The sequence below is a fragment of the Chroicocephalus ridibundus genome, chromosome 6 (assembly GCF_963924245.1).
Source record: "Chroicocephalus ridibundus chromosome 6, bChrRid1.1, whole genome shotgun sequence".
NCBI classification, from domain to species: domain Eukaryota; kingdom Metazoa; phylum Chordata; class Aves; order Charadriiformes; family Laridae; genus Chroicocephalus; species Chroicocephalus ridibundus.
Window position 1 is genome coordinate 39,402,219 of NC_086289.1, and position 24,717 is coordinate 39,426,935.

General features: G+C 40.5%; 1 protein-coding gene across 21 annotated transcripts in view; it reads left to right on the forward strand.

Annotated features, from left to right (window-relative positions):
- The window catches only part of PCDH15 (protocadherin related 15), an 811,115-nt gene that overhangs the window by 397,876 nt on the left and 388,522 nt on the right, over positions 1–24,717 (forward strand). For 13 of the 21 annotated variants that reach the window (XM_063340181.1, XM_063340176.1, XM_063340196.1 and 10 more), the window contains 2 exons: positions 8,196–8,283; positions 11,145–11,250. The exons of 5 other annotated variants lie outside the window; for them this stretch is intronic. The gene's annotated coding sequence lies outside the window, so the exon portion shown is untranslated. Of the gene's footprint in view, positions 1–4,858; positions 4,951–8,195; positions 8,284–11,144; positions 11,251–24,717 lie in introns of all 21 variants that reach the window. 3 more of the 21 variants (XM_063340187.1, XM_063340188.1, XM_063340180.1) reach the window with 3 other exon arrangements.

A 24,717-nucleotide genomic window follows, 5' to 3' on the forward strand; every position in this document is an offset into this window, starting at 1 on the left:
GCAGCAGTGCTGATGTAGTCTTTGGTTTCTAGTTCGCAAACATCTGGGGTGGCAGTAGATACACACAGAAAATGAGACAAATCTGAGTGCCTGATGGGGGGTAAGGAAAGGTTTCTGTACTTACTGTCTCAGCACACAACCTACATGATTGTTATGAAATGAACTGATGAGAGATATTACTTCTCCCACCGTCATTAGGATGCAAGTGTTCTCTGAATGTGCCAGATGTTTGGCTTTCATTATCTGGAAGTTTCTTTCATTTCCAGCCCTAGTGAAAGGGAAGCTTGAGCACGTCCAGCAGAATTATAAGCCGTTTCCTGTAGGAATGAAGAAAGCAGCATACTTAATGAACTGCATCACGGTAATAGTAAGCCCAGCTAATGAATGCTTTCCCTGTTATTTTAGAGAGGTGGCCGAGTGACATTTCTCCGATTCTGGATCACTGAACCCGTATGGATTGTTTGTCTGAGAAAGGCTTCCTTTTATTTTAATATTTGCAAGAAGTTTATTCAATACCCTGTACTTTACAGTCAGATTTCGGAGTTATTCAGAATACCCTTATAATTCAAAGCTGACGAAGGGTATGTGCTCTAGCAGTTGAAAAAAGGATCTTTACTAACAGGGGTTTGTATTTATTCGGAGAAATCCAATGAACATTTTTCAAAGCACTGTAATACCAACTCCAGTAACATTTTTTGAAAGTATTAGTTTGTGTAGAAGGAGGAGTTTCTGAACCATAACCAGCTCATTAAGACTTGCACATTCAATATTGCCAAAACCCCGGTAGACTCTCCGGACTCCATGTAACAAGGCAGTTGCTGCTACTTCCCAGAATATTCCCAAAATATGTTGTCATATTCTGGGCTGCTTTGGGATATGTGTGTGTCTTTTTATTTCTAAGGGTTGAATAAATGTTTTTGGAGCATCGAAAGGCGCTTGGATAGACAGAATATCACTGTACCAGGTGGAACAGGTTGTTCTTTCCCATGGTAGAAGAAGAGAGAACTTGTTTTGCCTGTTCTTCTCTGAAAATATTTTCTTCAGCCAGGCCAGCTGTATTGTGGGGGGCTTTGTCTGCAATTCTTTAGCATTTAATGCTTGCTTTTACTGATCTGGATCTGGATAAGTGATCATTACTGCAGCTCAAGTGTGATTCATTAGTTTTCCCAATGATTTGAGCAAAGAACCTACTGGAAGTAGTTACGGCTAATGGGAAGACCAGAGTCAATGGCCTTGCGGTTCAAATGCAAGTTGCATCCTGTAATAGATGAACCTTTAGGGCTGTCCTACGATTTTTCTTCAGAAATATCCTCTTCCAGTCTAGAGGTGAGAATGTGGCCGAAGCCTCTCCCTTGTGCTAGAAGCAGGGAGATAATCATGAGTGGTGCCAGTTAATTCACATGAGCTTCGTGAAGAGCGAGATCATCTGAGATACTGCATGTGTTAGCTGAACAGGATACTATGTGTTTTCAACAGGAGGAGGGGAGGGCACTTCAAATGATCTTGAAAAGCATTTTCCCCATCATTTTGCCAGCATTTCTTTGCCTGTGTTGTGCTTTAGAGAGCTCCTTTTCTTCCTGGAGCAGGGAAATGCGCTGATATTCTTGTGTTAGCTGTACAGCAGAGGTGTATAGGGAGTTGGCATCATCATGTTGGCATCTCCGCCTGTGATTTCTCACTGTGCTCCTCTACAATGGCAAAGGGAACTAAAAGATGGCAGATCCATCCCTCCAAACTCTGGGGGATCAGTATCCCCACTCATTGCGTCTTTTAGGAAAGACCAGATGGAATTACTGCAGTGCTGCACCATTTCTCCTAGAGTCACTGGAGGGAATTAACAGCACCTTGAAATATAATGTCAAAAAATGATGAGGCCTCCAGCAGTATGAAAGTAGAAGTCTTATCTGTGCCTGTGTCATAAGTCAGAGCTTCTGGAACACTTCTGTGCGGAGCCCGGATCAGCTCCTCAGTATCTCAGACTAGGTTCATTAAGCAATATGACATTTTAATGCAGCCCAGTGGTTTTTCATAATTCTGGTCAGATTGGATATGAAACGGTGGATTGACGAAGATTGTTTTGGTCTGTAGGTGACATTGCAAGTACTGGGCATACATACTGCATTTTCCATGGACTTGGTGTGCTTGCTTTTCAGAAGGTCCGTAAGTTTCTATTAGTTACGACCTCAAATCCTTTCTGTCAGGAAGCTGCAATTTGAGAAAAGGATCTGGTATTTTTTTTCTTCATATTTTCTTGAAGAGAACCGTGAAAGGATTTGGCTTGAACAAAAGCAGGAGGACATGAAGAGAAGGGCAACAGGTGTGAAAGGAATGGGTAGAATATGCAAAAATAAGTCATGTTGGAGGAGAAATATAGAGGATGGTGAGGGGGAGCAAGAGAAGTAAAACCTGTGAACAAAGACAAAAGCAGGCTGGGCCAGATGAATGTATTTTATTCCTCCACAAGGATGTTGTGAGGAGAAGCTGCACAGTGTTCGGCTCTGCGTGGCAGCTGGAAGCTGTATGAGAATTGCCCTTAATTGGAATGGTTTTGTTTCATAATCTATTTCGAAAATGATAGGAAAGCCATAGAGCTCACGCTATGTTGTGGAGCAGTATGTTATCCTTTTAATGCAATTTCTTTGAATGTGTTGACTGCATTAATATAAGAAGTGGAAAGGAAATTCAATGTTCAGTGTCTAATAGGTATAATACATGCTTAAGTATTTACTCTTGTCTGTGGGTAACTGAAAGAGGGTTTTTTTTATGCTTGAACAGGTTTGAAATACATCTGTGGTATTGACCCAAATCAGCTGACTTTGAGTACTCTAGTGATTTTGAAGTATTAGAGTTAAAATATTGGATCTATAACTTTTCATAAATATCAATATTTTTTAAAAATGGTATTTCTATATATAAAAATTAATTTTCCTTTATATACAACCTGGCTGAAAGAAGAAAGAAGTTACGTAAAACGTTTGGGTTTGCTTATGCCGTAAATAGAGAAATAACTTCTCCAGGGAACGGGAAAAAGTATAAAACCATTCATTGTTGTACCCGTCTCTCTCTTAAAAAGTGGGATATACCCACTGCTTTTTTTGACTGTTTAGTGCCACGTGATCACTGGTTCTTACTTAGTCCTTCTAACAGTTTCTTCATCTGGTGCATGGACCAGCTGCTCTACTCGCTGTCTCGAGAATAATAATTTGGGAACTGGAGTGTTCTTTGTGTTTGGTGGAAGGAGAGCTTTGGTTCAGTATTGGTTTTATGTTACACTTGGTCATATTTTCTAGCAGGAGTTTGGGAAAGAGGAGGGTTGCATTCTGCATCTTGGTACTAAAAAGCCCTATAAAAATCCAGGAAAACTTATTTCTTGCAAAATGTGGGTTACAGGAAGTAGCATAACATCCGTTGCTCTCCAGAAGAAGATTTTGGAGCAATTCCTGCTAGTTCTTAAAAAAGATTCCCATTTTCCTCAATTATTAACTTGAAATAACATTAAATAGACATAAACTCCATGAAATACAATGATTTTTAGTAATATTGAGGGTTTGAGAACATATAGGAATAAGTATGAGCTTATGGGAAAGGAGAAGCCAATAAAATTGCATTTTTTTTTCTTACATGCCATAAACTTGCTATAAATTTCTGTATTACAGTTAATTAGTCATATTTGGTGATCAATATTTTTTAAAATAAATGTAGAAAAGCTGGTGCTTTAGCAAGTTTTTGAGAGGCCAACTAAATTTAAGAAGAAAACCGCATCTTTCTTCTCATGACAAGAATAGTAATAGTAAGTGATTGTAGAGAAGGGATGCAGGGTTTTTTTTGCTCGGATGTTTTACGTTGACCTAAGTTATTAGCATACTTTAACATTATTGATTTAAAATTACATCTTAGAATATGTACCTTGAAACGTAGTTTCTTTTGTGATAAGTAGTCTTGCAAGCCTGTTACTGCGTGTATTATGCTTAAGATTTTTTACAGTTTTGGGGAGGGGGAAGAGGTTTGGAGTTTCTGTTGTTGTTGTTGGAAGGGTAGGTCTAGGATAAGTGGCTGTCTCTAAGCTGTTACACTCCCGTGAATCATTCCACTTACTGTAATCGAGAGAGAAGGCATTGCTCCCAAAGTAACTTTTTATTATTGCGCTATTGACATTTTGTCTAACCCAGGGAAGCAAACTGAAGAATCCCGGTCATCCAGGGCGGATGTCACTGGATGTGTCTTATTTTATAAGGAGTTCTCTGCAATTGTTTTCAATGTCAATAAGTTAAACATTTCCCGAGAGGCAAGTAACCGCAGGTTGCTGATCCTAAAGTTCTGTAGAGCCTCTGGCTTTTCAATAGAAATAGGAATCCTTCACTTTGAAAGCGCATGCTTTCTCTCAGTCTTTATGGCATGAGGCATATCTTAATGGCTTCTGTGTCCTACTGTACTGTCCTGTCTCGTCTAAACTGAGCAGTGCTAATGTGACTCATGGTGTGATTCTTTCTCTTGCATCTTAGCTTTTTGGATACGTTACTTCTTTTTCTTTCTGGATTCTTAAGGTTAATGTTTTGTACGCATCTGCAACGTCTGGGTGGTGACTTCATCAGAGAACTTGCCCTAGTTGTTAAAGAAATAGCCTGGAGTCACATTCATGGATATTTATAGGGGATGGTAGCACACATGCCTGCACTAAGTCCATAAACTACACGGACTGAAAGTCTTTCTGTGTATATTTTTTGTTATTTTCAGAATTCTAATGAAAGTAATGCATATGTTTATGATGGCTTTAGTTGAATATGTACATACAATGCCATCCATGGCTGGCACTGATTTGCCTACTTTTTTCTTCTTTCGCCGCTTTTCTTCTCCAAAGCTGCTGAGAATGCTCCTGCAAGTACCTCAGGGGAGGATCTGACATTTGTATTTCTGAGGAAGTGCCTGGGGAAGATGAGAATATTTGAGGTGGTAAGAGTTGAGTGGAAACTGGAATCGGTCAAGGTGACAGCTCAGTGTGTGGCCTTCATTTGTTGTTGTTCCTGCAGTTGCTTGCTTGTTCCATATTAAAATTAGCAAGACATGCTGATGAATGAGATGCAGCACGGCAATATCTGCCTGAACCAATAACCTGTAGCAGCGAGCCATGCTTTCAGCCCGTCTGTACGTGCCTCCGTGTGGGATGGGAAAACAGCACTAGCTAGAAATTGGAGTTGGAAGAGGTTTGTTGTTTTAAATGTAAAGAAGATAAATCAGTGGTTTGCAAAAACACCTTTTCAGGCCAACTTAAAATACTTCAATGGTGTCTGGGTGTTAAAAATGCACCTCCCGTAGGCTGTTTAGCTTTGACTAACTGGTGTTTCTCAGTGGAAGAATGTTCCAGTTGAGCATTCTGGTTTCTCTCTTTTTATAGAGAAGAGGAATGTGTACTCCTGCTGTAAAATGACAAGCTTAATCAATCTGAGTATGCCATTTATCTAATTACAATCGGAGATTATTAGGTTTTTAGGTAATCCTTTAAATTAGATCAGAAATCATTTTGGTTTACAGCTTGATGGTGCCTTTCAAACAGAGTTTTGTTTTCCTGTCTAGAAAAATGAGGTGTTCTGTAGTCTCACGTCCTGCTTTCAGATATTCCCATTGCAATTTCATGCCCTGTAGCTTCTGAGAAACTTTGATACATATTTTTAAGGCAGTATGTGTTGTTCAAAGTACTATGGTTCTGTATATACATGAAGTTACTGAGTAAATCTTCTATACAGACCTTGCCAAGTGGCTTTGTGACTTACAGTGGAAGACGTAGGGTTTTAAATACTTGTTATATGCCCGTTAGGTTTATACAGCAATCTGTGGGAAGCTCATTTGGAGATGCTTCTGCTATTTAATGCTCTCTTTTACTGTCTCCTGTTCCATGTGGCTTCTGCTTTTGCATGAAAATTGTTTTGGTGAACTTAATGTGCCTCTCCCCCAGGATGAGAATGAGAAGGGTACAGCAAGCACGGCAGTGCTGACGCTCTTTACCCCTTTATCTTGCTTTCCCCTCTCTTCCCTTTGCTCTGCACAGCCCAGATTCTCTCCCTGAGATGGTTTTAAGCTCAAACAACAACAATTGCTTCCTTTCAGGATTTCAGAGCTGTGTGCAGTTTATGCAATATAAATAGGAGTGGACTCCTATTTATAGCAGCTATTTTTCATGGCTTGCTTTGAGTGCAAATTGCACTTCCAATTAAGCACTGCAGATCTCCTGTGCCATCTACCTGTGTTCCCTGTTCTGCCTCTCTAAAACCTGCTCTGAGTGGTGGGTTAGCTCTGGGTTGGCTACATTCATAGCAATATAATGTTTAAATTCAAGCTCAGAGACTCCTTCCTTTAGTTACTTTAATTCATATTTACATTTAACAAAATTATTTTTTTGAATTTTTTAATTTATTTCCAAAAATGAGCACTGTCTTAAGTGCAGTGTATCACAGTTGCTAATCACATACCATGCCTGCAGTTGTGAATCCTCCCACTGGGTAAAGATGCACTCATCTTCCCCCTAATTGTGATTAGTATTCAAATTGTACCGCGTGAAGCCATCGTTTTCCCTCTGCTCTGCACGCTTGGGTCACAAAAGCAAGCTCATGTTTCTCTCCGTGCATGTTTCTCAGACAGTGGGGACTGCATTTAAAAGGAGAAAGAAAAAATAAAAAAAGAAATAAACCCCGTGAATGCTTGCTGCTGTTAGAGTATTTTCTTTCTGAAACGAGAAGGCATGCACATCTCTCAGATCTTTTACCCAACCTATTGGTAAACAAATGGAAGTTTTTATATGTTCAGTTACTGGTTTGGTTTGGACTTGGTTTTTGTTGGTTTTAGTTGGGTTTTTGGGGTTTTTTGTTTGGGGGGTGGGGGGTGGGGGCTTTAGTCAGGTGTTGATGCCACATACAAAACAGGTATTTCAATAAAACCTGTTTTGTCAGTTAGTAATTGTTATTGAGGACGCAGGGATGTGGAAGCATGTGTTTATTTTGGGGTTTCTGAGGCCACTGATCAGTGGAGTACCTTCTAATTTTGGACTGCATGATCCAAGATCTCTTTCTTTTCATGAGGGATGAATGTACTGTAAGGGATGGCTGCACATTCCGTGAAGTGTTTACAGGAGGTGATTTGTAAATTCTTCAATTCTCTTGTTCACAGGGGCACTTTGTAGCCTGTCATTAGTATAAAACTTGAAAAGCTGGGTAAGGAAGATTAACTCCCTTCCTATTTCAGTCATTTCTAGCTACTGAGAGTGACACAACTGCGGTGCCCTGGGGATGCCTCCTTCCTTGAGGTGACTCAGTGTTTTCTCTGCCTGAGGCTATTTTGGTTTGTAATTCTGTATATTCTCAGTGAAAACAAATTTGCAAAGGCATGGGGTGGTTCCTGAAGATGGGTAAGTCTTGAAGCTTCACCAGATGTATTAGCTTCAGTCTGATGGTGCAGCGCTGAGCTTCAGGTGTGACTCAGCTGTTTCCAGTTTGGTTATTGGAGTCATTGCTGCAAAGTGCTTTGGAGCTGTAAGTGAGCCAAATCATGGTGGTGCCATTAATTTAATTGCTCATATTGCCTTTTCAGAATATCAGGGTTTTTTGACTGCATTCCCATGTCATGACTGGCTGATGCTGATATAAATTGCACATCATAATCCATCGTCTTAGAGACTGTCGGAGACTTCATCACAGAATGTCACCTTCAATTTTTCTTGACCGATCCACTGCTAAGCCCCTATTGATCGTTGCCCAGTAGGTGGTGATACAGTTGCATTTAGCTTCAGATTCTTTACAAGTATGCTAGGTTAATGATAAGGTTTTTTTTAAACTTTACCATTTTGGAGGGTTTTTTTTAAACTACATTTAATAGGCTGCTATTGTTTGGTCTTAGGCACTGATTGGAAAACACGTCTTAAAACCAAGCTATGCTATGTGAATGACATCAACCTCAATTTATGACTCTTTCTAGGAAGACTGCAGAGGCAGATTTAGTCTGTAGAGTGACATGAGCAATATTACTTAATCAGTTGTTCCATAAATTAATGAAGTCTTAATAAACTTTTCTCATTCTTGATATATTGCATTTAATAATCCTGTTAATTCTCAAAGGCTAGAAGGAAACAGATTATGGGTTTTCAAGATATATAGTTTTGGCATTTAGAGTCTGCAAAATCATGCTTTGTATTCTTGTATTTTTTGCAGAATTTTTAACCTCTGGGAAATTCAACAATTCGAAGCCATGCACTGACAAATTCAAAATAAAATCCAGATTGCCAGTGTGGGGGGTCTGGTAAGGACTCTTTTGGTGCTTTTCTCTGGTTTCTGAGCTCTTAAGTTCCACCAGCTGCCTCTAAGCGTTTCTAATACTTGGTTACCTAGAAACACCAATAAAGCAAATATCAGCATTTTCATAAAAGACTAAAAGTTCCAGTACTCGTTGTTTTTAGAGAATGGACCCGATTCCCATGAAAACCTCGGCAGCAGTTAACTAAGAAAATGAGAAACTGCTGTTATGTAGGTGTATCTGGGAAATCCAGATAAAATTGCTTTGTGCGCGCTTTCTGCTGGAATAAATGTACGAGCTTTACTGACAGAAGGATTCCTCTATTTAACTCTGGCAATGTTTTCCAGCTTGGATTAGGCCAGAAATACACAACAAAGCCGCACAGGCAATACTTGCGTTTTTTTCTGTCATGAGTGCGGCTGAGGGAAAAGGTGGAAATTTTGCCTTTGGCCAGAGAGTGTTTGAGAGTGAAATAGGAGGGGTGACGTATATAGAGAGGTGTAACAAGGCCTCACCTGAATTCAAGCACTGTAAGGTCTCAGCCTTCGTGGGGGAGAGAAGTGGCAGACCTGTGACATGCTTACAAGTAAATTAATCTCGAAAATCTAAATGTTGCCATTTGTCACAGTCATTATCTTGTCTTCTTGATATAAAACCAACAAGATGGTTTAAAAGACTTTGGGCACAGCTCAGAGGGTGAGCTTCCAGGTAAAGTTGCCCTCCATGCCTTTTAATGCTGCCAAAGGACCATCAAAGTTTTGTTTCACACACGTGCCTCCAGTTTTTGGACAGGCGATTTATCTGTCTGTTTTTGTCTGCTGATAGTTGATTCTTCCGGTTCCTAATCAAGCTTTCTTGGTCAGTTTCTGCAGATTTTTAATTTTTTTTAAAAAACTCGCATAGATTAAAAAAAAAAAAAAGTTCCATATTTCATACTACAAGCATAGCTGCTTCTCAGCCACATGAAATCCGGAGCCATTGGAATGTAATTTTGTAATCGGCTTGTAGCAAACGTGATCTGGAATATAAACTGCTCTTAGGAAGGGACCGATGGTGAATAAAAGGGCAGATTTGTGTCCCCTGGTGGTGAACCCGCCGAGCCCTGTGAGAAGGTACCCGCAGCTGTGCCTGAGTGGGGGAACGATGTGCACCTGTGGCACCAACACTCTCCTCCTCCCGAAAAACCCCTCATGTGTGCTGCGTAAGCCTTGATAGGGCTGCCTGTTTAGCCTGGAAGAAGGGAGAAGAAAGTCTCACTTCTTGAAAGCCAGAGCCAGGAACTGGGAAACCTGAATTCCTGCTGCCATGAGGAAATGTAAAGTTTTGGGGTTTTTTTTTAAAACTCTGGAGGGTTTGGTTTTGGGTAAGGTGCAGAGTTTGCTAAGGACTGTAATGGACAGGAGAGGAGAAAGAAGTGGTAGCTTTTGAAAGAGATTCCAGCTTTTAATTTTGCATGTGTGTCTGAGAAAATTGGGGAATGTAGATTTTATTTTTATTTTTTTAAGTGAAGTTTTAACCACTACTATTTTCACCTGAGTTGGAATTGCTCGGATTTTTTTTTTTAATGGAAGTGTAAGATTTCTGGCTGCAGGCTACTTGGAATGTAGGTATGTGTTACTCGTTTTCTTTCTTGAGCTCTTAAGATCTGCTGTATTATTTGTTATTCTACCATTTACTAGTCAGATGTTTGTATAGAAATGTAAAGATAATGTAACAGCCTAGCTTAATTTGCATTTAGAATTTTTAAATGCTGCTTAAAGAACTGGTTTAAAAAAAAAAAAAAAACAACAGCAAATTTGTTTCATTCTGTCCCTTCACAACCTGAAATAGTATAGCACATACTTTAAAGCAGCATGGATTAAATTTTTAATGAGTGAAATTAGATTGTTTCCAAACTTTTTTTTTTACTTCAATTGCAAGCATGTTTTAATTTCTTTTTTTAATTGGAGAACCGCAGGAACAATTAAAAGATACCTTTTCTTCAGTCCTTGATGTGCTTATCTCGTGTAGCTATTGTAAAATTTGTGTGGTTTTGAGCAGATTTGGGATGTTACTTTACAGAGCGCTTGTACGATGTAGAAAAACTAAGAGATAGTTTAAAGTGGGTCTCTGAGACTACTGCTTTCTCTGCTTACAGTTTAATTAATAAACAATTGGTTTAAAGCCAAATGAATGCATCCTATGAAAATTATTTTTTCCAGTCTCAGCTCATATTTAACTTAAGGGTTTTTTCCCCATATTTGAGGGAGAAAGGGGCAGCTTTCGTGGTTCTTATATGATGGTAATGTCTGGAACTCGTGTATTTGGAGTTGGTGAAACTTTCCTCTCCCTGTGTTGTGTCAGGGGCAGGAGAAGCCTCTTGTCCTCAGGCTTCACCCACCTCTGTGGGGACCGGCCTGGCTCTGACCGTCTGCCTGTATGCAAGTTCTGTGGGCATTTCTGCTTGTATTTCACACATAGGTGAAGTCCAGAGATTGTCAGGGTCTGATTCAATGACCAATTGAATAGCAGAGGCCTTGCTGACGACAGTGACTGTTTTCTTTGTGTGCACACACATTTTACAGGGGCACACATGCATCGATATTAAGCAGACAGGCACGCAGGTGTGTACACGCCGGGCCGGGTGTTGCTTGTGTTACCGGCAGTCTGTGTGTCCGACCCCCTTTGTTACCTCACAGTGCTGCCAGGTGTGAAGAAGCTGCTTCCAGAGCAGAGTGAAGGCCTCGGGTGTTACGGTGGCAACAGGGTTACTTCAGTTCCTTTGGAAGGAAGAGCAGCTTAAATTGATCATAATACACTGAGATGGTGGGTGTAACTTGCAAAAAGGTAATGCTTCAGCTGACAGGACCTCCATCCTGTTTTCTTAGGCTGTGAAACTACCTTTCAAGGCTGTTGTGAACAAGTGGCATAAAGCCTGATGTGGGTGAGGAGGACTGGTGCACAAAGACAGACAAGCTGGAGAGGCGTTGCCTGGTAGGTAATAATTTGTCATCTTAACTAGTCCTGATGCCAGTATGAAATGTGGTAAGTTACTAGTATTAGTATCAAAACCTTCTCAGGGCTTTTAATTTTTACATGTGTGGTTATGTTAACTGACTGTAATTTAAGTCTTAGAAATGCCAAGCTCTTCAGAAATTAAATAGTAGCACATACACCTCTGTGCAACCTGCACATGTGTAAATTGCCCAAAAGTACGACAGTGTAATTCAGCAGTGTAGTTCTAAAGTTTTCTCAAAGAACATTGTACGAGACTGTTGGAAATATGAGTTTATTAAAGGACAGAGTTGCAAGAATTTCTGCAAAACACTGAGGTGCTGGAGCGTGTTCAGAGAAGGGCAACGGAGCTGGTGAGGGGTCAGAGCACAAGTCTCATGAGGAGCGGCTGAGGGAGCTGGGGGTGTTCAGCCTGGAGAAAAGGAGGCTGAGGGGAGACCTTCTCGCTCTCTACAGCTCCCTGAAAGGAGAGGGGGTAGCCGGGGGGTCGGTCTCTTCTCCCAAGGAACAGGACAAGGAGAAACGGCCTCAAGTTGCGCCAGGGGTGGTTTAGATTCAACATTATGAAAAATTTCTTCTTCAAAAGGGTTACTGAGCATTGGAACAGGCTGCCCGGGGAAGTGGTGGAATCATCATCCCTGGAGGTATGTAAAAGATGTGTAGACATGGTGCTGAGGGACATAGTTTAATGGTGGACTTGGCAGTGTTTGCTTAACGGTTGGACACAATGATCTTAAAGGACCCTTCCAATCTAGACAATTCTATGATTCTAATTAGGTGAGTCTTAGATAATATATTCATGAACTCATATCAAAATTTTTCTTCTAAGTAGTTTTCAAACCTGCAGCTATCAATGTGACAAGCAAGAGATGACAAGGTAATAGCAGGAAATCTGTGTATGTATTCTTTGTCTGTCTGAAATACTGTATTATGTTCTGAAGGAAGTGCAATCTGTTCAGTATAACATACGCGTATGTATGTTTATAAACTTACCACAATGTTGCAGAAGCATAGGACTATGCCTGTAAGCAGAGTGGGTGATGGCACTGTGTTCCCAGCTGGGTCTGAGAGCCCTGGGAGTACCTTGTCTGGGAAGGTGCTGGGCAGCTGAAGTTGGGCTGGGTTTGTGCATGAATGCTTTGCTTTGAAAGGGAAAAAATACTTGTTCCATCTGCTGGTTTATCGTCATTTACCAAAGGGTTAATCTCTGTTCTACGCAGACTCTCAGTACATAGTGTTGAGTAGTTGACGCACCTGGTTTTATGTTCAGATATCGTAAATGTTAGTCTAAAGCTACCAGGGATATTAAAAAACAAACAAACAAAACCCAATAAATTAATTCAGAATTAGTATTCTTGTTGTGAACAGAGGTTTTATTTTGCTCTTGTGGGCTTCTTAAGTGTGTGTATGTTCACCCTTATTTCTCCAAACAATAACTGTTTTTATACTTTCCATTTTTCATGCACAAATTATTGCTTTGTTCTACCCAAACTTTATTAGTCATATTAATAAGAAAACGATTTGGAGAAGGACATGAAATTTATTGAGCTGATTTGTTTTTCCTGTTCTTTTAGATTGTATTTTAAGGTATTGTCTTCCAGTTAATATATTTTTTTATTAGTTTGCCTTTTACTTAATATTTTTGTATTAGCATTAATATTGTCAAAGTCAGCAGATGGGCAGCTTGATGTATTTTAACCTTGGCTTCAAGTAGTTGGGGTTTTCACCATGTTTGCTTCCTCGTATACTGTTCTTTAAAGATACAAACCCTGAACCTGTGATGGTCCTTTCCTTCTGAGCATTTTTTTAATAACTTACTGAAATGCAGTAACTGGGTTGAGTGATACTAATAACAACATATTCTGAGAAGACCTCAAGAGGTCATCTGTCATCCCATCCTGGATGGTGTAGAGTGCAGTTTGGGACTGCAAAACTCACTGGGGCTCAAGTGCTGCCTTTCCATGGAGGTAAGGAGGCATCTGTAGCTGAAGAGCTGCTGTGCTGATCATTGCCTCAATGTGTGTGCGCACTTGGCTCTTTAGTTTCTTTAGTGACCTTTCTCACTGGCAAATGTTTCCCCAGGTGTCTGTGTGTTTCCCTCACTTCTCATTGCTCCATTGTCCCCAGGCAGTGGCTTTAGAACTGCAGGGCACCGCAGCTCCAGAAGAGCTGGGAAGCGGCTGGGCCAGGCCTGCATTTTTCACTCTTTCATGGAAAAGACACTGCTGGCTCTTGGTCACTAGGCTTCTTTATTTGCAGCCCAGATGGTGACTTCTCTAAAGAGACCAAAGGAAGAGGAGGCAGCTCTAGCAGGTGTCACTTCTGCTTCTGTGTATGGAACGTGCTGTAGTGAGCTCTTGTGGGCTAGACAGCCTGGACATTGCAGTACTATTAAATACCTGGTGTCCTTTGGGCATGGCCATCTGCTGTGCGTAAGAGACTTCCTGTAAGTAGACTGAGGCTTCACGCTACTGCTCTTAATGTCAAATTTCGCTGAAGCCAGGATGTGCCTTAGAGCTGTATGGATGCTGCTTTCGGGCACAGTTTTTCCAGGATGTTTTGGAGCCTTTGCCAGTCCTTGCTCTTTTCAGGAAGAGTCTGTAGTCTGTACAGGTTGATCTGAACTATTGAAATTTGGGAACTTAAAGGCTGCTGGACAAACTGGGCAATACTACCACATACATCCATCATTGCTTCAGGGAAGAGCAGGAAAGTGTGAGGTGATGGCTATTTACACGGTACTTTTGGTGATGAGAAGGGGAAGGCTTACAAGCGTCTCCCTTCATTGTCTGTGATGTGACACGCTTTGCTGGTGGGGTTTGCTTCTTAGTTTGGGTGCACTGAACTGTTCCTTAGAGCCAGGACTGGCCCTGTGTGTTCATACCCAAGCCAGAATTTTCTGAGCTCTCTATTTTAGTGCTAGCGTATCTGCAGCAACACTGGCCCGGTCACTGATGGCCAGTGACTGGCCAGACAAGCTGGTTTATGCGTTTTCTATTGCTTACAATATTTGTTACTCTCCTGGGTGTCTCTGCAACTTAAGATTTCTCTGTTTTCCCCATGAAATACTTGCCACTGATTTGGAAATGGAGTGTCAAATACGGTGATTTAGGTTTATGACAAAAAAAATAAAGTGCATTGAAATACTGTTCTCTGATGAAATAAACTGGGGCTTGCATGAGGCCGCAAGCGAGTTGTGGAAACCTGAAGTGCGTAGATTAGACATGTGTATGGGTTCACCCCCAGCATTCTCACAAAAAAGAAATAATTAGTATCTTTGAGGAGTAACATAGTTTGCCTTAAAAATAAAGCGCAATCTTCAAATAGTCTGTTACTTTAATCAATGGGTTAGGTTTTTTGGTTTTAGTGAGAATAACACATTGTGAAAAGGAAATGCCCATATGGTAGTTGTCTTGGATTTTATTTTGCACAAATGTAATTGTATCTGCTAATTTAAATCTCATGCAACTAGTCTAAAGTAATCATAGTCATACTGCAAACAGTATAGCAGTGCCAACTAGGATTTGCTTTTTGGATCTTCTTTCCTGTGAAAATAAGGTACTGCTCTAGAAAAGGCAGAACTAAAATAACTTCTTTCCTCAGCTTATGTCTTGTGTAGCTTTTTTACAACAGTTTTAATGACGCACTGTTTCAAATGCCACCTTGTAGCTGCCATGTGAAGTACAAGAATGCTGAAAACTAGCATTTCTGCTTATTTGGTTTTGAGTAGGTGCCACATTTAGTCAGGGGTGTTCAAGAAGTGTTATGTGAAGGTACAGATCCCTTTTCTTCCGAAGTCTCTAGTATTTGGGAAATCTTTGAAATGGATATTCCTTCTACCTGTAGAAATGAGCGTAATGCTTCCTTCTTATCACAGATTCATTTGGCTGCTTCTCAGGATTTTTGTTGTCCTGCTTCTACAGCATTGATCATCCTGTACTTTCAACACAGTTGCTCAGGTTGGGTTTTTTTTGTAATTATATCATACCCAGCTGCTGTTCTTTTACAGTACTTTTCCCAGGTGTCTTAATTTTACTATAAATATTTCTTCTTTTCCTTGAGTTGCCTTTCTGCTTGAATTCTAGTCTGCATTTCCTTGTGAAGAATGTCTGCCTAAGTACTCATTTGTGTTACTTCCCTTACCTCTTCCCGAGGTTCTTGTGCTGCCGTGAGCTCTCAGCCACGTGGGTGCTTCCTGCGTCAGGTCTTGGGCTGAGGTGTTTTATGGGTCTCATCCTGTTACTGTCCTTGGTCATATGGATCTGTCTTTCCTGAGCCAAAAAGCTTAAGACTCTCTCGCTTTAGGGCTCCTGTCTCTTGTGAACTTTCCCAGTAAGGTGACTGGGAAAAGGGAAAAAAGAGGAGGGGGAAAAAAATGTATGGGGGTTATTTTTAGGAAGATACCGTCCCTTGAAAAAGCAGCTGTGCACCAATGCAGAAGTACGTGCCTTAACCTCAGGTTAATCCATGTTCGTTTGCTGTGTTATCTATATTGACAAGAGGATCAATTAAGCGTATCTGGCTTTGCTCACTGCACGACGGAAAGAGCAGAGATGGAGAAGTCCAAACTTTTAGTCATTTTCATAAAAGCAAATGTATAACCCACACTCCTGAGAGAGGTTTCTGAAGGCTTGTTTGCTGTTTATGTAGATGATACACAAATTAACCAGTGGTAACGCTTGAAGTGAGCAAGTACATATTATGTTTGTTGCAGTGTAGGAGTCCTTGGCAGGTAAGAATGACAGGAAGCCATCCTTTTCTTTTTTTTTTTTTCTGTTCATCAGAAGCGTATCTCTTCCAGAAGGAGTTTGCATATCAACTGGAGTGCTCCTTGTGGAAGGGGATAAGATCTGTTCCTCTTTTATATCTCTCTTCTTGGCTTGTTGTGAGTGTACACAGCAGATACGAGTGTGTACTTGGCATTTAATTAGAAAACCCAGAACGTCAGCTGCTCTTTATATCGCATTTTCAGTTAATGATTTGTGATATGTTACAGGTAGTGGTACTCGCAAGTAAAGCGAGGGAGAATTCATGCTTTTGAAGCTCTTCTTTTTGCAGATGGGGAAAACTCATCTAACCCAAACATAAAAAGTTTTAGAGCTATGATTATTTAATTCAATTACAGACCATCACCTAAACCTCTGAAATCCACAAACATCTGCTGCCAAGAGAAAGTTTTTTTTCTTTGAATTTTGCTGGTCGAATACGGCGTATGAATAATCTCTCAGTGATTCTCTTGAGAGCAAAATGGAGACTTATAGAAGATGCATGGTAAGGAGGGGGAAATGGGTGAAACTGGAAACTAAATGGAAGGGATTATCCTTTTACAGGTTTTTTTGTGTGTGTGTCGCTGGTTCATGGTTTTATGCATGCGTATACTTTCTTGCATTGCAGTTGAGAACTTGGGGCAGGGAGAAGTATTTCTACATAATAGCCTCAGAGAAGATGCAAGAACATCTATGACCCGAAAAATTGTGTCATTTTCACATCTTTGAAGTGCAAAATATGCTGTTTACAATTAATACATACTTGTAAGTTTTTGTGAGGGAGAGACAGATTCCTGGCAACAAATACTTTTATTAATTTCAGTGGTTTTAATTTTCTTGCAGCCTTTGGGTTTGCTTTGGTGTTTTTGTGAGAGTGTTTGGGTGTTTATATTCATAAGCTGCTTAATTGGAGGTGCATTCAGACAGCCTGAATTATCTTGAAGTCCCAGGGCACTGTGCGATGGTGGTGGTTTCTCTGAAGTTGTCACCAGTCTCCTTGCTGTCCTTGCTGGTTAATGCTCACCAGGAGAGTTGTATTCCCTTTTCCTGATCCTCCTCTTCCTCAAGACTCCTGCATCTTGGTGGAGAATATACTGCTATGGTAGGGACCCAGACTGCAGGATATTTTGGCAACAGTTGGTTTAGTTTCTGTACCTCCAGGGCAAGGAAGGTGTTTCAGATTCATCCACTTGACTTGAAGGCTTAACAAGGAAAATTCTGTTTATTCCACAAGGTGAGGAGTTATGTGATTGATTGCAAAGCTACAAAAAACCACAATAAACTGAGAAAACACAACCTTGTGATATGCCTGACATTCATCTCTGTTGTCTTGCACCTCTGTTTTCATATTTCTTGGTGTGTTGTTTTGTCTGTGGAAACCCAGAAAAGAGCTTGCTTTCACTGCAGGCCCCATGATACTCAGAAGTGTTCTCTCTTTCTGAAAAGAAGGCTCTCTCGATTCTTCCCTCCTTCAAGCATCCAGCTTTTGGATTTATGCTGAATATGACAGTGTGTTAAGTTTTCTTTCTGGTTTTTTTTCCTCTAATGTTGTGCTTTGAGATGCAGAATTATAACACATGGGACGTTTTCCATCTCTTGGGAGCTTCTTTGAGTGTGTTTTGCTATTCTGTGTATATTTGGGCAAAACTGGATCATAGTAGCAGACATCTGCAGTTCATATGACTTAATCTCCTGACATAGGCTGAACTGGTTTCAATGAAAATGCTCCTGGACACGAATGTTTTGTGATGAAATATTTGTAGCCTGACGTGTTTATGTGAAGCAAAGAACTTGTGCGTGTCAGTAGTTACTAAATACACAGTAACAGTGCATTAGGTGGAATATATAAAGAAAGCTAAGAGTGGTGAGCAGTGGATCACAGCTGCTGAGGGGACACTTCCCCTTTCTTTTGTCTTTATCTGCATAAAGGTTTGTGTTCCCCCCAGCATTCCTGCAGTGTTCATGATACTTCCTGCACCCAGCAGCTCCATCTTCAGCACTTTGTATCCTCAGCCACATCAGTGGCTCTCACGGGGCGAGGTAGAGGCCAGATGAATTTTTTGTTCTTTATCTGGTGCCCCCCAATCAACCAAGAGTAGCCCGTGGGTCCCCCCTGTTCTGTGCATTGCTCTTAGCTCCATTTTCGCTTTAGCCGGTCAGAATGCAAGTTCTGCGTTTTCCAAATGGAGAGGCATCTCTTGTGGTCCTTCAAAGCACTGGAGGGAGACAAATAAACTAATAGTTTATTTTGATGATCTAAAGATTGGTGGATTTGATGCCAGAGGAGGTAGTAACATCTTTCAGTGGCTTCACTGTGGACCCTTCTATTAATGTAAGGCAAAGCCAGGAATTTATTTTCAGTTTGTATTACTAAGAGACAGGTACTGCAGAAAACAATGCATTGGTTTTCTACCCCTTACCCCTCCCACAAGTTAACCGTAACCATATTATTTCTGTTAATTCCTGGACCATAGTTACTGAAGAGCTAAATTTTGGTGGCTGGAAGTGCAAAGTGCCTGGTTATAATCACTGATTGCCTGTAATTTACCTGCTTGGGCCAGTTTCAAGCAGCTCTGGTGGCAGCTTCTGAACTATTTTGGGATTTGTTAAATGTCCTCCAGGTGAAGTGTATTGTAAAATTCAAATAATTGGGAAGATTGAGTGGTTTTGCTGCAACCCTTGCTTGCCAAACTCATCATCAGTCTGTTGCGATGAGGAGCAACTGGAAATTGGGCCATCAAAATTGTATGGTTTGTGCATATGAAAAAGGTAAAGAACCAGATGGAGTGGGCGTATCGCATATTGGGAGCTCCCTGTGTATACCCTTGACTTTCACAGTATTGTAGCCCTTATACAGAGTCTCTGAAGTTGAAAATTGAGATTAAAAGGAGTGTATTTTAATACTAAAGTTTTTAAAATAAGTGCTGTGTAGCACCAATGCACTTTACACAAGGAGAAAGAAAATTGATAGGAAAAAAAGAGAAAATTAATAACTTGTAGGGTAACATTTTTGATAAAGGCTGAGTTGTGTCCCTCCTTGCTGCCCTTGGGTAGAGTTCAGCTCAGCTGCTGGGTGTCCGGCACCCCTGTACCCATTGCCTTGTTGGAGGGGGTTTTGGTCCAGCTGTTATTTGCGTAATGAAGTTACGTTGGCCACTTCTCTGCGTAAAAACATGTCAACTGTGAGGGGAAAAAGCAGAGCCAGCTTCTGTAGCAGGCTGGGAACCAGAATACCAAGACAATAAATGCAAACATATTTCCTAGACTCCAGTAAATTCTCTTCTCATGCTAATACTTCTAATAAAGACAGATCTATTAAAAATTAATTATTTTTGTTTGGAAACAGGTTTTAGTGCTAGAGGGCCTTTATTCTTGCAGTGAAATGTTTAGCAAGATATAATGGCTGGAAGTCAAAATTGTAAAAGTTCAAATTGTAAACAAGCTGTAAATATTTTACTGAAGGTAATCAATGATTGAAGTAAATTAGCAATCCATGTTATATATTTCCTGTCATTTTGAAACTATTCATAACGAGAGATCTTTTTAAAGACATCTTATGCTTGAGCCAGAGCTAGTTGGAGTTACTGTGGGCATTGCTTAGTTAAATAAAATTGCCCATGTTGTGCATGATGGGAAGGAAATGGTCTGTGTGGCATTAAAATGCAAGAGCCATGCGAGTGGGCCCAGTGTAAAACAAACAAATATTTGCGTATTGGCTTTTGGTGGGTTCAGGAAGGTGCTTCACGTGGGGCACTACGGAAGTGGTACAGCAAATACCGTATTGAATTGCAAGCCGAGTCTTGATTTAGAGGGGAAGAATAACAGCAGTTTGGATGATAATACATGCCAGAAGCAGTTACTTTTAAATGTTGATTAGTTGAGGGTTTTTTTAAGTGGTGTTGCATCCATGTTTAGGAGTAGTTTGTGAACAGCTTGCCAACGTGAGTTTAGTATTTGTTTCATAATTTCTCAGAAGGGACGTCAAATGGAAGAATTTTGTTGACTAAATTGCTGAAGGCTATTCATCATACTCTGGAAATACATTATTACAAATAGCTCTCTAAAGTCATACAGTCATCGACTGCAAGTGGATTGTTCCTCTTATATGTTGACTCATTTGAAAAAAAGATTGTGGAATTCACTTGAATCTTCAGTAGAAGAATTGGACTGTTATGGTGTAATTAAGTTACAACTTGTAAGCTTATAGGAAAAAAACAATGCAGAATGTTGTTTTCCATGTGGAGTTTATGTTAATATACCTTCAGTTCTGAAAGATGGTGGACAGCCCAAAGTGACACGAGCCTCGCTGTGTTAATGTTCTAATGCAAAGCAACAACAAATCTGTGACATCTGCAGGTTACCATTGATTACAAACCATGAAATTTATAATGGGAATTCCCTTGGTACTCAGGAGGTTGCCAATGAACAGAAACAGTTAAAATCAAAACCTCTTTTTACAATATTAACAAACCAAAATAAAAGATTTTGGCCTGTTGTGTGTGGTGCCACAAGCGCTCAGCTCTGCACATCTCGCTCTGAACCTATGGAATAAGCTTTTTGAGGGGGAAAGGAAAGGAGACGTCTGACCTAGAGCTAATCCCGTGTAAGGAAAAGTTTGAGGTGGTACATGGTCAGTGATTCTGGTGGAGGCCAGAGGAGACCTGTGTTTTTCTCTTAATGGCTATAAGACTTAATTCCTTGTTCTCCACTGAAGCAACATTCCACACATAAAGCCTTACAAGCAAGCCAAATCCTGTGTTCTCTGCTACAGTCTCTCTTAGTTTAGACACCAATTGCTATTTTCTGGTGCTTGGAGGCCTGGGGGAGAGGTGGTGTCCAACCTGTTGTGTGGGTTGAAGCTTGAGATAATGTTCATTAAGAGAACACGGAATGAAATAGTTGTTCTCCTGCACAGAGCAGCTGGGTAATGCACTTGCAAGTACCAGCCTTACTTTGTAACTCACCTGAGGCTTGTCATGGTCTTCATCTTAATTCACAACTGCAGTTTGCTGCAGAAATCAAGTGTGAAAGCCATGCAAATCATCATGATCGGACCTAGATGGGACTGGGTTAACTGGCTGGAGGTTGTGTCCCTGTGGTCACTGGTGCTGGCAGGCAGAGGACAATTCTCTCCGACTGAAAAGAGACCATGAGGACAGCTGTGTCTCAAATGAATATACTCAATTTTTCTCCTTTGCCCCCACTTTATTTTGTTTGAGCTTTACTTGGCTGTTTTCCCTCGTGTACTCATGCATGAAGTACCACCAGAATTACAAGGAAAATGGATGGATTTGGCTGCCTTGCGACACCCTGTTCTGCAGTATTTCTCACCACTGAACAGTGGAATATATATTGAATGTTACAGAGCATGGCCTGAAAGGGTGATGTGGTCCGTTCCTGGGAAGGGAGCTGCTCACGCTGTTGCAAATATGATTACTACCAATCTTTATGATGAAAATAAGCAAAGCCACATTTGCTGAGTATCCAGTCTTTCCTGCCAGTTCTTTCTGAATCATCAACTTTTGAAAAGAGCAATAAAAATTGCGCAAAGATCTAACTTTCACAGATAATAATCTTCAAGTATGACAGTTGTCATCTCTATTCCCTCATTTTTTCAGTTAGATAGAGATGTGTCTAAATTGGTGACTTTTCTACTGCTCTTGGAATGAGTCATGGCCAGAATTCAAAGCAAATGGGTTAGAAGCAGGGCATCTAGTTTTGTGAATCATTTTTTGGGGGAGTGATATTACTTTAGACAGCTTGGTGGCCTTTAGCAAATAGGTTGCTCCTTGGGAAGATGTAAGACCAACCTGTACTGTGTAATTAGACCCACCTGTTCCTTCTTGGGTGTCAGATGTTTGAAGGATCATGTCAACATTGTTCTTTCACGCACTCTTGTACCACTGTGAGAGGAAAACCTCTCATGTTTTCATTACCTGCTGAACTGTGAAACCTGTTCTAAATGTAGACTCTTTTTCATGTTGTTCATTAATGAATCTTTCGGCAGTGGACAACATAATATTCAATTGCTGCTCAAAGGAAATCTCTGTCCGGTCTCGCTGCCTCTCTCCAAGGTCATCCCTGGTTAACATTTTATAAACAGTTTTGTGGCTGTCCCGTAAGGCTGTATTTGTTACTTGTCAGATTAACATTAGGTACCTGCCTTGCTGGGTTTTAATTTTTTTGAACTCTGAATTTTTATTGTGCTATGCATAAGCTAGATAGGAAGATAAGTGAAGTTCGGCATATCGAAGTGTTTTCAGTGTATTTGGTTCTGCAGTTCCTGGTGTGGGGTAAATAGGAAGGGAGGCAGAAAGAGGGCAAAATTAAATCTGCTTAGACAGGTGAAGTGCTGCCTGTAGCTATGGAGTCAGCGTCGTATGGGGAAGGTAAAGGGAATCTGATCTTGAGGGAGACTGGATTAAAACTATAACTTGCCTAAGGGTGAGATAGTTCTTTAAGAACTGCTGGCTATTGATTAAGACCAATTGCTGTTGACTAATGGGAGCTGTGAATCCTTATTGCTCGTGACTAGTTTGGAGAAATTATTTGTAAACTTCTAGTGGGAAATAACTGAACACACAGGGATGTCTGTTTCACAGTTTCTTCTGTGTCTGTCATTCAGTGTCTACTTACTTCTGAGAAAGATTTGCATGTAAAGAAATGGAGCAGTGTGTTCACTTTCCAGCTGTACATGTTGCTTAGGGAATGCCTGAATGGTAGTTCTGGTGTTATTACTTGAGCCTGAAAGTCACCTTTTAAATTCCTAGCAATTTGAAACTGTAGGAATGTGCGTTTCCAACTCAGATGGAGTGATATTACTTCGACTTGTTTATTGTTGCTACTCTGGATTTTTTTTTTCTCGTAGATTGCAGAATCCAGTAAATTCTCTTTTCTGTTTACCCCCACTTAGTTGAACAAGGTGATTCTGCTGTTGCAAGCTTGCAATGGAGATCCTTTATCTCCATGTTTTTGTGAGACAAGGAAAAAGCTACTAAGTTTTTGAGCAGACTTGGCTGAACTCTTCTCTTGTCCTCGCTCATTGCATCCACAGAGATTCAAAGCAGCGTCACTGGTTCAAGGGGGCCAAAGGTGGTGGTGGTTTAGAACATCAGAGAGTTACATTTTCTTAATTGGTTCAGATGATTCAGAGCACGAATTGCACTGGACAGTGATTTGGATGTTTCTAGGCTAGTAAGAGCCAAGTAATTCTAGTTTGCCCCAGAGGCTAAATTGATGTACAGATCAAGTTCAATTAAAATTTTTTTCACACTCCAACTATTCATTTTTCTTGTTCTGACAGTATTATTTACTGTGTGCCCGAGAGGTCCACCACTGTTCACCACTTCGGCATACTGTCAAGAGCCTGAAGGCAGCACCTAGTTGACATGTTCTTAGTATAAAAGTGTGTATGGTTGGACCATTCGCTTTTGGATTTACTTAAATTAGAAGACATTGCTGGTGTCCCTGTCCCCCTGAAAGCTGACCAGTAAGAAGCACTGTAGATCTGAACTTACCTTGAGTTTTCAGGGAGAAGGAGCTTTCACACCTTGTAGACCATAAAGTGTTACAGGTTCTGTTTTGTGTTGCTTGGTGTCCATCAGGTGCAAATCTAGGCAAGTTGCCTCTGAAATAAAACCTTTTTAGTCACCTTGATGATTAAAACCTTCAGAGTTCTTGATTTTCTGGTATTCATTTCAGCAGGAAAAACTTGCTGCATGTTGGACACACATGGAATTCTAAATGTTTGAGCTGTTGTTGCTTGTTTATGCTGGTATATATTGTTGAACTGTGTATAAAAATCAAGAAGGGTTTCTTGATTTGTTTTGCACATCTAAAATTTCTCCCAGGATGGAGATGTTTACTTGATAGCGCGCAGCAGACTTTCAGTAGTGTGCAACTGTGTGCTTAAATGAGAGACACAAGAAAGTACTTGTGGCGCAGAGGAAGCCGATTCTTAATGGGGACAGGTGGAGGTATGAGTAGATCAGCTTCTGCTTCTCTGCAATTCTGAGTAAAGGTTCCATTCTCTGGAGTTTCGACCGTTAACCTGTCTTCTCACTCTCCATGTCTTAATGATGACTGTCCAGTCACCAAAGTGAAGCAAATGTGATCAGTTAAAAGAAATCTCAGCAGTAGACATCTCACTTGAGAAGGGCAGGTAACAAGTGCAGCCCAAAAGCAAGGCCAGAGTATTTCACTTTCCAATTTGACTATTTTTTAGAATTTTTTTCCCTTAGCATTTATAAGTGCTGTGATGAAGGTTTTAATTTCTAATGTTGTTTCATATGACTTTTGGGAAAATTAGGTTTCTTTGTTCTAAGTGAGGCAAAGTTTTGGGATTTTCCCTCAGTTCTCCCTAGTGCAGAGCTTCGTTTGACCTGTTGTTCTTGGGTTAATTAAAATTCAGGGCCTGTTTTCAAGTATGTGGAGAGCTTAGATGAGCCTTATACTGCACCCCTCCAAATGTGAGTGCATGCTTCTGGAGATTAAAATGCTATATTAAAAGACTGATTAAAACATAAAATTAAATTGCATATAATAATTTTTAGTTCCAAGTTTAGATTAATTAAAAGCTAAATTGCCTGCAACACCTTCCACTTTTGATACTTCAGTGCCTTCCTGTATGATCAGATGAAACTGCAAGGCTTAAACTCTTTCAACTGAACACGCTTGTACA